Raw genomic sequence first — 15,863 nt, 5'->3', positions numbered from 1 at the left:
TTTGACAACTTCACCATCTTTATTTCTGACTTCATGATCATATTTATTCCTGAAATGACAGCTTCGAGACCGACCAAAAATCTGCCCCCCCCCAGCAGACGATTCCCAACTCCCCTTATGCTGCGAAGTAATTTTCTTTCAAAATATGTAAACAAAAATTTTGCATTCATTTATACGATATATACGCCATTGAGTCTGGCAACGACTGCATTAATTTAGCTGAGTTAAAATTTTGGTGCGTGAAGTATTGCATTCTTGCTCTCTGTGTATTTTAAGTTACGTTATCGTATCTCAACTTCCTTTTTTTAAACTCCTGAATTAGTAATTATGAGGATCTAGCATAATTTGACCGAATCTAGCATAAGTTCGATCAGGTTTTGGAATAATTCCGAGCTGTGAGTCTGGCAACGCTGGTTGTAAGGGGCGCGCACTTCAGTCAAGTCGTAGCGCTAGGGAAGAGCAGTGTTTGGACGTGAAACTTCTTGAAATTTTTAGTCGTGATTGAGTTTGTTGAATTGCTACGGGAAAGGTAAGTACCTAACAAGTACTCAAATTTTTGTGAAATGTTTCTTTCCTTTTTAAAGGTTATAATAACATTCTATTATTAATTAGTAGTTTTCAGTTAATTTTCAGCGAGAAAACTTTCCCGTACGATAGTTTTGTAACTTTTTTTTCAGAAAAATGTAGTACCTGATTAAAAATGAGAAATATGATTTGAGTTGATTTTGAGTTTAAGCAACGTTCAGCAGCAAGGCTATACGAGACGTGGCCCTACTGATTAACGGGGAATCTGAACCACCTGAGCTCCCGCCGGAAATCAAACCCGGGTCTTCCACACCAAAAGCACATACGCTAATCACTTAGCCACGAAGGAGCTCAGAGACTATTTGAATTAGTTTCCGGGACCTATGGCGAAAAAACAGGTTCAGGAATTTTACTTGCAAAACCAGTAATTATATTGTTAAAAAAAACTCTGAAGGTTCAGTGTTGCAGAATCAAAACAAACTATTTTTATTTCTTCTGTATTGAATGTTCATAGGCACATGCCCAGCCCTGCCTTAGGCACGCTTCAATATTCAATTAAGCTTATTACTAAATGCTTTGTTTAGGATTAGGAATCGTATTTCTGGATTTTCGGGGAACGGTCATAGTGGCTTAGTGGTACGGCGCGTAACTCTGATGCGTGGGGTCCCAGGTTCAAGTCTCGTACAAGTAAGCTTGTGGTGGACAGCATCGTGCTTGTGGGTTTTCTCGGGGTACGAGTTTCCTCCCACTTTCTCATTCCACAAATTATTCCATTATTCACTTGCTTTAATCATGGTCTCCCTTAGCTTAAAGAGTATAATTGTGGTACGTTAAACTCTAGATTTATTTTTTTTCTGGGCTTTCTATATCTATTTTAGCTCATTACGTATAAGGGATGACATCTTTCGGCGATCGCACTAACCCGGGAAATCAGATAAGAAGCGCCCTGGACCATTCTCAGGTACCGTCCCGGCATTTGTCTGGTGTGAATAATGAAAAATCTAGAGTCTGGATTGAACAAGTTGTTTCCGACAGTGTTTTCCCACTGGGAATCGAATCCGAGATCGCTTATACCAAAAGAGAACGTTAGCGACTACACAACATAGGGCCACACTAAAAGCTCGGAGCTGGTATGTTTGTAGCATCTTAATTTACTGCACCCTCCCCTGGTGGTCTAGTACAGTGGTTCTCAACCGATGTGTCGCGACACACTGGTGTCACGCAGTCCCCTAAGGTGTGTTGCGAAATTTTAGAATTTAAAAATCCTGGAGAATTCAATAATCAGTTAAAATCGAGACATTCAATGAACACATCCAGGCTTAGCAATAATTCTGTGCTATATAGTAATTATAAAAACTAATTGGTTTCACTATTATTATTTATAATAAAAAAAAAATCAAACAAATGTGTCGCGAAGTCCTGGATGTTTAGTAAAGCGTTGTCAGTCAAGAGAGATTGAGAACCGTTGGTCTACTTTCGGTTCATGTGGTCCTGGTTTCCGTTCCGAGTGCACAAAAGGTTTAACTTTACAATGATTCACTCTCATGAATCAATTTCTTTTAGTGTAAAGGGCATAAATCCGTAGGAAGTTAAATTACATAAACTAAAAGAAATCTTATTTCGCTGTCACTATACAATACCGCCTCATACCGTTTCAATTAGGTCATTGGTATTCCACTAAATCTAAGTATCACATTTGTTTATTCCGATCTTTTCGTGCAAGATTTCACCCAGAAAATTTGGTTCGGAAAGGGGGGGAGAGGGGGGAGAGAAATTAAAATGTGACGTAAAGTGTACGTTCCGGTTTTAGTGGATTTACCAGTCTTTTCTCGAATTTCCTTCTTCACCGGGACAATTAAAATCTCTAAATTGTTTCCCGTGTCTCGAATAATGAATATACGGTATATTGGTTGCTTAATGAATTTTGCAACTATCGCAATCCCAAGCAGTAGCGTAGCCAGGATGTGTGTTAGGAGGGGGGGGGGACAAGTGCTGTTATAGGTACAGTCATGTCCAAAATTATTGTCGCATATCTATAACTGTATTCTTGTAAAAATATAATTTGATAATGATTTTGCACGGTACTTTTAATACTGGTACTATGTGTATAATCGGGAAATGTATTTTTGTGATAAATTTCATAGGAAAAGAATTATAAATACGAAAATTAGAATAAGTAAAACAAAATGTTGCTAAATGGACAAGAAAGTTTTATTTTCGTTTTATTGTTCTTATTTATTGCTCTTTTGACATGAAATTTGTCACATACATGTCTTTGCCGGTTATACACATACCAACATTATAAGAAATACTGGGCGAATTCCTTATCAAATTATATTCCTAAAACAACATATTTATAGACATGCGACAATAATTTTGGACATGAATGTACATATAGAAAAATTATAAACAAAAAATATATAAACATAAAAGTATATAAAAAATTACAAACATCAAAGTACCAGAGTACATTGTCGACCTCTTTGGGGGAGACGATCCCTGTGGCCCCCCCTTCCCTACGCCACTGATCCCAAGGTTCAGGAAAACTTATTTAATAACTTAGCTGATGTGACAACTGATCTCTCCAGTTGCAGTGGTTATTGAATAAAAATCTTTTTCGCGTACCTTTGAAGTTTCTTGTACTGAAAACCTTGGAAAGCAAAGACCAATTCTTAAAAAATAAATAAACAAAAAAAAAATTAGTGGAATATATAATAAGGTTTTTGTGATGGCAATGATACTTTTGAAACATTAGTCTCGTGCAATTAAGCGGTAACAATGGCAATCAAACCTGAGAGTTACAAAAACAGCAATATCAATACAATGAACTTCAGAAATAGTTTATTTTTCTTTACAAATCTGCGTGGTAAGGCAGGTGTGCCAATCCCCAAAAGGCTGTGGCGCCAGTCTTCCCCCAAATTAAGTATTCCCCTCACATTTAGTTTTTACCTCTTCCTGAGATAAAAAAAAAAAAAAAATGCAATCACACAAGCTTTAAATTTAATTCAATGTAAAATTGATAATCTTTGTACACTTTTCGAGGTATCATTTTGTAAGGCAAAGAATAAAATGTAAAATTTTTGCAAGCTTTGCTTATGCCCCAAGTCGGATTAAAATATACAACAAATTTTAAGATGGATAAACTTTAGAAGTGCCCTATAAATATTTAGGATAATATTTAATATTTTAAGATGGATAATATGCACACTTTGATCAGTTTTGTAAAAGTGGCCAACAATAAGATTTTTCTATGTAATTACTTTTAAACTAGACATCACAAATTAAAAATACATACTAAAACTAAAGGTGGCAGTCCCGCAAGGAGAGAGGTTGGCAGGGTTTTCATTTGACTGTAAAAATATTAAGTGAATTTTTGTTATGTAGGAGTTTGAAGATTATTGGCTACCCGTAATGGCAAGAATTTTTGATACTTAGAAAAAAAATTGGGGGAGGGGCAGGAAAGTATAATAATGTAGTAATTGACTAAGCATTTTTTTTTTTTGTCTTTGTGTGAAATGAGACAACTTTAATTTTATTAAAAATCCCCCCAAAATTAATAATGCCATTGGTGTAATGTTCCCCTTTGTGAGCACCCCTGAGTATAGGTAAGTGTGTATTAATTCAGAGGTGCGGTGAATCAGTGGTACAGCGTTCCTCTGGTGCATGGGGTTGTTGGTTCGATCCCAGCTCGCGCGAAGTGAGCTCTGTGGTACACAGATGCGTGGGTTTTCTTGGTTTTTCCATTTCCTCCCACCCTAATGCCACCCTTTCATTTATCAGTCTCCTTTAGCCTAGCTGGCATAGCCGTTGGCTGTAAAACTTAATTTCATTTCTATTAATTGGCCCCCAGATATATGAATATGCACAGGCCTTTGAAGCCCACATGCGTGGGCGCTACATTACGACACTTACAGGTTTACCCTGCACAGATGACATATCTTCGAGGGGGAGTTTGCCATCTCAGAAAGGACGGGATAACTTGCCACTTGGAAGAAACTACGCACTTGTATATATATATATATATTTTTTTTACTTCCATGTGGTGGTTTGAGTTTATAATTCAGCAGCGAGGCTATATGAGACGTGAACCTACACTGAAAGTTGGACACGAACCACACGAGCTTTCGCCGAGAATCTAACCCATACCCCAAATGCTCGTATGCTATACACTTATGTGCTAGGAGGATGTATACATATTCTGTATTATGGGCGTCCTTATAAGGATGGGACTCAAGACGCGGCTCAGTCAAATTTAAAAATGAGAAGAAAAAATACTAGTACTTCACCAAAATAATTACTATTTTGTTTCTATTGATACGTAAGTTTAGTTTGGACCCTCTAACAGAGGGTATTTGAAAAAAAAAAAATGGAATTATTCATTTCTTATTGGTATAATGTATCATACTATATTGGAGCGTATGAATGTATTGCACTTATTTCAGAATAGTTTTTTTTTTTTCTTATTTTTTGATGTAATAATTTCAAAACAGGTGTTTATGAATTGCGTTAGTTCATAAAATAGCTACTCTGACGCGTAGTGTAGCGTTATGTTTGATTGATTGAATTGGAATTCAGTGTCATTTTCCAAGACTTGACTGACTTGGACCTATAGCTTAACGTGGGACCCAAACTACATACTCCAGCCGGAATTCGAACACCAGTCTACTACATCGAAGACTAGTACGCAGGGACGTCATTTAGGGAGGGCAGGAGGGGGCGATTGCCCCCCAAGAGTTTGAGGAATACATATACTTTAATCGATTGTCTACTAATATACTAGTACAAAACGTGAAAATCTTATGTCGGTGGTACCCTTGTCCCTCCCATGCGATGTCTGAAATGACGCCCCTGCTAGTACGTGTTATGTTTGGCTCCAATGGAAAGAGGAGTGAACTTGGTTCTCCACTTTATAGAAATTTATATATGAATATAAAATATTCGTCATGCTTGTATTACGAGAACAGACTATTATGCTCAGTGGGGCCATAGTGGCTGAGTGATAGTCCTCACCTCTAATGCATGGAATCCATTGTTCGATCCCAGGTCCTGCTAAGTGTTTTGTAGACAGTGTGCCATACTTACGGGAGTTTCTCGGTTCTCTAGTTTCTATTCCAAAATTGTAACTTTGGAATTAGTAAATTGTAACATCTCATACTTCGATGCAGATGGAGTGGGTCGTGGGTCAGCATGACGTAACCCATTGACCCACAACCCACCTGTGACCCATCGATGCACTCTGCTCAGTGCACTGTAGACAGAATCTTCTTAACACGGAATTTGTCTTTTATATTCAAGGCTTCTATTTTTCCTTTTTTCGTTCGTTTCTAAGTGAATATGTATAAGCATATCTAAGTGAAAAAAAGAACTTCAGGCAATAATAGCAATAGGACTTAATACTTGACTTTCGAGACAGTCTAATTTTGCACTTTTTTCATTGGCCTGCTTTACCTTGAGTTCAGACTTTCATCCTATTTTTCACTGAAAAGTATCTGTAATTCAACAAGGAAATAATTATATATGATTAAATTGAAATTCATCGTAATTTATGACAAGCAGTTTACAATTTTGTCAGATCCACCGGTATTGTAACAGAGCGCGTGCTTGATTAGTGATAATTTCACAGCCTAATTTTATTGGGCCTTATGCAAAGTATTTTTGACGCGTTATTAATGCCATACTAAAGAGTTCGACTAACATGTTTCCTGCAGTAGTCAGGCCTTTAGTATGACGCTAATCATATGTCAAAACGACTCTGCATAAAGCCCATTAAGTTTAAACTCTTTAGTCAGTGAAGAGGCCATGGATCAGGAGTCAGTTGATGATGGGTTTTGGTGGATCAGTAGGTGAGTAGGTCATTGTAGGTCGTGGCTCACGATGGGTGGTGGGTCATGAGTAGTTTTCACTGGCCTACGCCGTCTCTGCCTCTATGCACAATCATGGAAAATTAGCGGTAGTCAAAGCAAGACTCTTCACGTTACTTAAAAAAAAAAAAAAAGAAAAAACTACTCACTGTCGAAACTTTTTTTTTTCCTAAAATCTGTTTCAATAATTTTAGATTACATATGGATAAAAATGTTCTATCTTGAGGTGCTTATGCAGCAACGGGATTATGAAGGATGGGATATAAAGTGTAGTAAATAGGCTTATCAGTTCAAGTTTTAAGTTGAATGCAAGATTTTAAATTAAAAGTATGACTTGTCACTATTAACACAACCCAAAGATGTAACTTGGAGTAGTGTTTAGGGAAAATAAAACAGGATTTTACCTCTTATCCACCCGGCATACTAACCTTATGATAGGGAATTGAGTTTTAGCATCTTGGCTTTAGTCTGTCGACGTAGCTTTGATCATGTTGCAGTTTCGGTCGATCATGATATAACATCATAAGCATAGTGCTGCCAATGAGATTAGACAACAAATATTTTTGTAGTCTAATTTTTTTTAGAAGTATCTCATCTCTATTTTCTAAGTGGTTTTTGTCTCTTATTCTCGGCAAGTTTTTTTTTTTTTTTTTTTTTTGTCTTAAATTTCTAGTCGAGTTTTGTGTAGATGAAGTGCGTCAAGATTTGACTCGGTGGGTTGTTGGTCCAGTTGTGACCCATTCTGATCCATCTACTGACTCTGTTCAGGTGTATTGTAGACAGCATCTTCTGAACACTGAATTTCTGTTTTACTTTCAAGACTTTTCCATTTTCCTTCCTTTTTAATTTACAAGTTTAGTTTGTTAATGTATCCACTGAGTTTTATTGATCTCAGCTAGCTGGGACATCTATCGGAAGATCTAATGATCGTCATTATGAGGGGTGAATATGGGCTAATAATCTTTATAAATGATTACTCACTGTATCATATAGTTTCCATAATGTTTACAGAAAAGGTTATCATAAATTGCTAGATCAAATGTGTATGACATAGCACTGTAGTAAATCTTAAGACTAACACGAAATACTTTACTTAAAAATTAACTAGAAGATATTCAACAAATACTGTACTTAATAATTAAACTTTTCTCAAGCAACAATGTATACGGATTGCAATGCAATTGCAGTAATACGGTGTATACGAAAGATATGATTAATGCAGATAGTGGATCGAGATTTGAGTGGATCAGTGGGTCGTGGTTCAAGAGGATGTGGCCCACCAAACCACTCTGCTCAGTGGATTGTATAGACAGCTATTTCTGAACATTGATTAATTTGTATTAAGGTTTAGGGCTCCTTTCAAGGCCTCAATTTTTCTTTGTTTCTATTTACTAACCTGAGATGAGCATCTCACTGAAAAAAGAACTTTTCAAACACTTTTGGATACTAATGTTTGCAATTGTAATAATAGCAATAGAACTTACTACTTGGTTCGAGACTCAGCATGTGCACTTTTCGAGGAACTGACTACTGGATTTTTTTAAATCCCCTGTACTATGTGAATTACATATAGTGTAACTGCGTGATCACAGCCAAAAGCAAAGCCAAATGAGATGACTTTTGGTAAATAGCTAAGCCCCAATCCTACCTGGGATGTTATCATATACCGGTAGCTTTCATTGTAATACATATCCTAAAGAAGTGAGGGACCGAATGTTTGGAAAAAATATTATCACGACCAGTTAAACTTGGGGAGCTGAAATTGTGTATTAACACAAAACTGAACAGAACGTGGCGTAGCATTTTAAAATTCTTTTATAGAGGGAGGGGGACAGTTTCTATAAATAGGAAATTGGTATTGGTTTGATACGTAGAAACGATCAATGTGTCGTACCCATTGTTTTAGTGTTCGCTGATATACGTAGTAATTCCGAAATCGTTCAAATGCAAGGTCCCACCGGCATGAGGGAAAGGGGAGAAAAAATTGTCTAAATTGATTAGTATCGAATCTATATCTTTTGAAGTGGGATGAATAGTGACAATCCAGATGCATTAAAGTCTGTTTAGCCCCCCGTCATGGAAAAGGATGTGAAAAGTTATCAAAATTGACTAGTTCAGATTTCTTTAATCAACAAAATTGGTATTGAAAGTTACGTAGTTAAATATACAGTGGATTTTCGGTTTACGAAACCCTGTGTTCACGTATGAATAAGTTTCGTGAACAGTATTTTTTTTTCCTGACAACGAACCTATTTTGATTTGCAGAAATAGATGATCTAGTATTAGATGCTAGAAAGTTAGTATTATCTAATGGTAAGTTAGTTTGGACGGTTTTGAGTTATTAGGTTTGCAACATTTTCTGGAACATTCTTATTACTCCTAAGATTGGTTAGAATTTTAAGAATTTGACGAAAACTTTAGTTTCGTGTGCTGATCTCACCTACTTAAATGGATAACTAGGTTAGGTGGTCCGAGTCAGCCATATTTGAAATAGAATTGAGAAACAAACTACAGTGCTTAACATTTTATATCCGCTATTATAATAGCTGAAGCTTGTTTTTATTACATAGAGCGTTTAAAGCACAGGGACTCAAGCCATAAAGTTGAGAAAATACATAATTTCTACTGTAACCATAATTACATAGAAATTATAAGTTTCACGATATGCTTAATTAAATGAGAAATGTTTATTTTAAATTGGCCCAATTTACCTTGATTTGACTTTCAGATTTCATCCTATTTTCCACTGAAAAGTATCTGTAATTCAACAAGGAAATAATTACGTATAATTAAATTGAAATTAAACGTAATTTGCCTCATGACACATTCACAGTTTTATATCGTAAACGTCAGATCCACCGGTACTCTAACACAGCAATGTTTGAGTGATTGACCGTAGAAATTCTCAAAACTCCGATTAGTGACAATTTGACAGCCTTGTTTTATTAAGTGTGAGCTCTTGTTAGTAGAGAGGGCATGGATCATGGGTTACTTCATGACGATGGGATTTTGGTGGGTGGTGGGTCGGAGTGAGTCAATGGCTCATGATGGGTGGCAGGTCAGCGAGTCCCGTGGGCCAGTAGATCATGGATGAAGTTTTCATTGACCTACGCAATCTATAGCCTCGTCATGTAAATGTATGACTCCTGATTATTTGGCCTAACGCGAGTGAAGGTCAGGCTAATAACAAAAGCCAAATAGGCCAGAGTTTTATAATTACTTGCCCACCCATGCCATTAAAAGTACTTTGTATACGAAATCAGTCTCATTAATATTTACTGACTTTTTTTTTTTTTTTTTTTAATTTAGTTTTTAAAAATATTACAGAAAATGGGACTTCAAAGGAAAAATTGACGTAACATTTTAAAATAAAACTTGAACGTTGATAAATGCTTACACAAACGTGAAAAGATAGGCCTAAAAATTCAAAACTTAGTTTTTGGTTTTTAACAAGTTCTTCATAGCTCTGCTTCTTTGTGATGCAGAAAAGTTGTAGGTTGAATTCAGTTGGGATACTCAATAACTGCTATCTTTGAATATTCACTAAATAGCAGCGGCGTAGCGTAAGGGAACGCCGGTATGCCCGGCATCCCCTATTAATAAGAAAAATACTATTTCATTGTATATAAATTGTTTGCTTGTAATCAGGGATTTATTTGTAGCCAAGGAAGCCTGGGAATTTCCCCCCTTCTAAGTGTTGACTTCCCTGTCTCAAGATTTAACACGTTGACTGCCAAGCGTAATTTCGTATTATGGGTGGGCTCGGGCCAAATGTTCATTTTTTTTACTTTTTAATTTTTCTGACATTTTTAATTTGATTTTTCGGTTTTTAATGGTTTCAGTGTTGTTCTTGGTGTTTTGGGATGTTTTCAGCCGTGTATACTTTAGTATACACATGGCCTGGGAAGGTTCATAGTTCTTTCCAAGCCACGTGTATACTAAAGTATACACGGATAATATATTGTTTCGTTCACTCTAATTCAACGTTTTTATTGTGTTTTTAGCATGATGCAATGTATAATATAGTTTTCATGGGTAGGTTGTTCTTTTATACTATTTTTTTATTGCAGGCATAATATATTATTGAAAAGAAATATGACTAATCTTGTTCTCCACAGCAATTCAATAATGAGTTTTCTGTCACTTGCTACAGCGCCAGAAAACGTATCATGCAAGGCCATTTGATTATATAGATCCATTGAAGACTTCCCTATATTATAGTCGACAATGTATTGAGCTTTTGCTTTACCTTCACCTCTCCTGATTGTTTGGATGTAGACAGTTGTGCAGTGCTTTGTTGAAAGCATCAATACTTCCCTCATGTCTTTCCACTTGCTCATTTTGACACCTTCGCCAGTTTCTAATATTGTTTTCATTCGCTCTTAGATTGTTTTCATTTTAACTTTCTGTTGCAGTGGGCTTAATTCAGCAGAGTGCAATGTGTAAGTTGTGCTTTTACATTATACTTTTATTCGAGGCATAGTATATTGTTTTGCTCACTCTTTATTTTGTCTTTATGTTGCAGTGGGTCAAATTTAGCATGATAGAAGTTATGCTAAACATGTATAATTTCCATATTTAGGTTGTGCTAGTTTATTACCTTTTAATTGCAGGTCCTGAGTTTTGGTGAAATAGTTGTACCTAAATACTAGAGGAAAATGCAACGTAGAACTTTATTTAGTGAGAGAGAAGTACAAGAACTACTTGATCAAAGTGAAAACTTGAGTGAAATCGATCTTAGTGAACCTGAGCTTAGTGAGTGTGATACTGAAGATGATTTCCAAAATGAACAAAGTGAAGAAAGCGATTGTGATTTCAGTTATTTACGGAGGAGAATGACTATCAGTCCAGTAAAATACCCCTGTGCTTCAACACCCAAGAAGACCGTGTCGCTTGCGCAGACTGTAGATTGTACCTCAGTTCCTCCCATTAACAGGCCACAAACCCCACACACAGTGCATTGCGATCCACCTTCCAATGAGAGTAGCTGCTCTGAACAAGGGCTAGTACAACCTTGTGATTCAAAGTTTGATATTGATCTTGAAGATATTTCATGGAATTGTGAAAAACAACTGGCAATATTCACATTTACTGGAAACTGTGGAATGGATGCAACTATAAGTGGAATTCTTGCAACAGCTCCACCTGGTGACTATTATCAGTTATTTCTGACACCAGATATAATTCAGCTAATGGTGGACCTGACAAATCTTTACGCTCAGCAGTGTTTGGAATCCATGTTGGATGTTCTTCCGCAATCTCGATTTCACAAGTGGTCTCCGACAGACTACAATGAAATGAAGAACTTCATTGCTCTTATTGGCTATATGGGATTGCTGAAGCTTCCATCGCTAGCAGACTATTGGAAAACATCCCAGCTCTACAATTTAAGTTTCCCTAGAAGCCTCATGAGTAGAAATAGATTCGAACTCTTATTGAAATTTTGGCATTTTGCTGATAATACAAATGCAGAAGAGGGTAACAGAATGCATAAAATTGAGAACATATCAAACAAATTTATTAGGAACTTCAAAAAAGCATATACTCCTGGAAAAAATATATGTATCGACGAAAACATGATACCTTTCCGAGGAAGATTGAAGTTTCGACAGTATATGCCTCCAAAAGCCCATAAATACGGAATTAAAGTTTTCAAGCTATGCACTGATAAAGGCTACACATGGAACTTTTCTGTCTACACAGGACAATTCAAAAATGTAGAGATGTCTGTGCCAGAAAAAATTGTCATGCATCTTATTGAAGGTCTTTTAAACCAAGGACGGTGCCTCTTCACTGATAATTACTACACAAGCACGTCATTAGCATATCGACTACTCCAGAATAACACACACTTGGTTGGAACGTTGAGATGTAACAGGAAATACATTCCTCAAGATATTGTGAAGGCAGATTTGAAGAAAGGAGAGTTCACCGGAAAAGAAACCAACGAAGGTGTGACAATCAGCAAGTGGAAGTTTTGATGCTTTCAACAAAGCACTGCACAATATATGTCTCCGTCCAAACAAATAGGAGAGGAGAAGAGAAAGTGACACCTCAATGTATTGTCGACTACAATGTAGGGAAGTCTTCAATTGATCTAAGCGATCAAATGGCTTCCTACGGTAGTGCTCTACGCTCGCTGTAACAAGTGGTACAGAAAAATTATTATAGAACTGCTGTGGGGAACAAGTTTGGTAAACGCGCACTTTCTCTATAACGAGAATAACATTGAGAAATCCCTTAGTATAAAAGATTTTAGGGAAGAAGTTATCCTGTCGTTGGCAACCCCAAGCAACCAACCCCAACCTCAAGAAACAACCCCAACGCCAAGAAAGAAGAACTCTCACCATTTGGTTGATAGAAAATTTGGGGAAAAATCAAAAAAGGGGCGATGTGTTTTCTGTTACAGAAAGTATGGAAGAAATGGTCAGCTAATAAATGGCAAACTGAAGCGTGCACCTCAAGTTGTGACCTATTGTGACACCTGCCCTAAGAGTCCATATATGTGTAGAGACTGCTTCAATGAGATTCATTAGACTTTTCATATTTCCTTCTAATAACAGGAATTAGATATTAGAAGGAAAACATATTAGATATTAGTGATCATATTAGATATGAGAAGGAAATCACTAATTCATATTTCTAATTACAATTCTGGAAAACTTTAATTGTTTGACATTTGTCAGATTTATGTGCGTTTTCTCCATATATTACAATTTAGGTTAAAATGTTTTATGTACTGTAGTACAAAAATACATTATATTTTATACATCGTTCAAACAAAATGTGAAAAGAAAAACGCATACCCTTATATCTATTAGTTAGTTTCGCTTGCTGTTTTTGTTTTTAAATGATAAATATAGATATTGTACCCACAAGTAAGTTTCAAAATAAAAGAAAATTATGTACTGGATTCAAAACTTCATACCTCTTCCCCAGAAAACAAATTCCATAAACTGACAGCAAAATAAAAGACACTCAGGTCACATGTGATACCTCTCCTAAGGGCAAAGTAGGATGTTCAATAGTTAAGAGCATACATGACCAAGAAGGAAACCTAGCGTGTGTATACTTAAGTATACACGTGGCCTGCACTTACCTAAGCCGTGTGTATACTTAAGTATACACGTGGCAGTGAACGTGTTAATTTAGTCTTCCCAACCTGGGAAGATATTTTCCCCCTTTCTTAGGTTATACAATCTGTTTTAAAGTACAATAATTCAATTTCATATTTTAGTAGCAATTTTTTACTTTTTCAGTATGTTTATTGTCGCGTGCTATGTTGGTCTTGTTTATAGAATTGCTTCCCGAAGCAGCTGATACCACCGCTTATCATTCTTAATCTGAGTAGCACAGTGATTAAAAAAAAAAAAAAAAAAAAAAAAAAGTTTTTAGTCATCAGTGAGCAGTCACTGCAGGTGTGAATTGATAGTTTCTTTTGACAAGCACGTTAAAAGAACAGAAGAAAATGGATATTAGACTATATCTTAATAAAATAAAAGCTTCTGACAATGAAAAGGCAAGTAATTCCGGCACACAAAGTAAGAGACTTTCGTCTGAAGATAGCGCAACGTCCGAAACCACATTACAGGCATCTCATCACAAAGATGAAAATGATTCGCGGCCTAGCGTTACTAATGGTGAGGTTAAGTCTGGTCCCAGTGGCTTGTTTCCTTTCATATGTGATCAAGAACAATTTGCGAGCTTGAAAATTAAACGAAAGTGGCCAGGTACTAAACAAAATACTGATGACATTCGCGTTGTGTGTACTACATGTGCTTCCGTTCGCAAACTCGGTATTCATACAGAAAGAAGATTAGATGTACAAAGTGTATGTTGCACAAAGAAACCTCTTGATAAAATCTATGACCACGAAATTCTATTACATACAACAGATATTTGTCAATATGTGAACTAAGGGATATAAAAGAAATAAAGATTTCAGTATCAAATGCAAAAGACAGGTGGAAAATAGTAAATAACATCTGTGTTAAATGACAGCTGCAATATTTAGAACTGCCGATGTTATTGCCCAAAATCGTCTATCTTTTACCGTACCCCAACATCTTATTAAATTGCAAGAAATAAATAGAATGGGCCTCGGACCAGTTCTCTACTCCGCAAAGTGCAATTATTATTGACTTGGTGGCTACAGAAACTGGTACAGTATCTTGCGAATTCCGATGAACCCTTCGTGCTAATGATGTATTAATTCTCCACTGTCTCTCACAAACCTGTCCTCATTGTGTGTATCTGTACTGTAGTTAATCATTTGTGTAGCAATAGATTTTTAGGTTTATTTGAGTTAGGTAACTACAGTCAGAGAGGTTTATGATTCCATAATTAAAATATATGAAAGTATGACTGTTTACATAACGATATTACGGGAAAGACTTATAGAAGTTTGTTCTGATGGCGCAAGTAACATGCAAAGGCGAAATAAATGGTGCTGTGTCTTTACTACAGTGAGAATTAGGCACCAATTTATTCGTGTTTCACTGCAAGAGTCATCCTACGCTGGAACTGGCTGTTCACAACGTTGTTAATACGATTTCAGATATGGTTCGTTTTCAAAACCTTGTAGAGCGATTATACAGTATTTACTCAATGTCCTTGAAGAACAGGCGAGAAAGCGAATTAGCATCAGAAGAACTAGGTATTTGCTTCCACAATATTACAAAGGTTTTTGATATACAGTGGCTAGGCTCTTCTTACCATTCAGTAGAAGCATTGTGGAAGACCTACCCTGCGGTTCTAGTCCTAAACACTTTCGAGAAACTTCTACAAATTTGCAGAGAAGCTTTCAGCGGGGTACAATATTTTCGGACCTGTACACACAACTCACTAAGTGGAATTTTGTTTATGAAATGTCCATGATCTGAGATGTGTTGGAACCTCTACATGTCCTTACCCTATTTCTACAAGAAAGATCAGTATCCCTTGTACAGGCAACGAGGAAAATTGAAACAACTGTAAGTGTTGTGAAAGCATTGAAAGAAAAAGACGGCATGTCCATGTAATAATTACAACATCAGTTTGAAGAAACTGGTCAGTTTTGTGGAGTCTCACTTCCAAACATTCAGACAGTTCTCTTGAGAAGTACCAGAAAATAAGATTGCTATTCTTTCAGGGTCTAGCAGATAACATAGGGTCTTGCTTTCTTAACGAAACGTTAAGTGGAGTCGAGATTTTCCTACAATCCAATAGCCCAGAAGAATTGTCTGCAAGAATGTTATGTGGCGACAAAGAAATGATTTAAGTTTTTTAAAAAATGTAAATAAACAAAATAAAATTTCCTTTGACGATTCAGCCAAAATTCTGCTGGAATTCCGAGAGCATAAGATGAAACCTTCTAATATTGGGCAAAATGTACAAAATCTTAAACTGAGAATCACTGTTCTTCTAGTTTCTTCTGCAGAATGTGGGAGAGGCTTTTCCAGCTTTAACATACAGCATTCTGAGGCTAGAAACTGTTTA

General features: G+C 36.4%; 1 protein-coding gene across 1 annotated transcript in view; it reads left to right on the top strand.

Moving 5' to 3' along the window:
* The first annotated feature begins 399 nt into the window (after positions 1-399).
* Positions 400-15,863, top strand: part of LOC145675570 (protein lethal(2)essential for life-like) — a 37,300-nt gene continuing 21,836 nt past the window's right edge. Inside the window, exon 1 of the mRNA XM_081746088.1 lies at positions 400-529. The gene's annotated coding sequence lies outside the window, so the exon portion shown is untranslated. The remainder of the gene's footprint in view (positions 530-15,863) is intronic.

Source organism: Thermobia domestica, chromosome 18 (genome assembly GCF_964235325.1).
Source record: "Thermobia domestica chromosome 18, izTheDome1.hap1.1, whole genome shotgun sequence".
Classification (NCBI taxonomy): domain Eukaryota; kingdom Metazoa; phylum Arthropoda; class Insecta; order Zygentoma; family Lepismatidae; genus Thermobia; species Thermobia domestica.
This window is presented reverse-complemented; position numbering and strand designations above follow the sequence as displayed.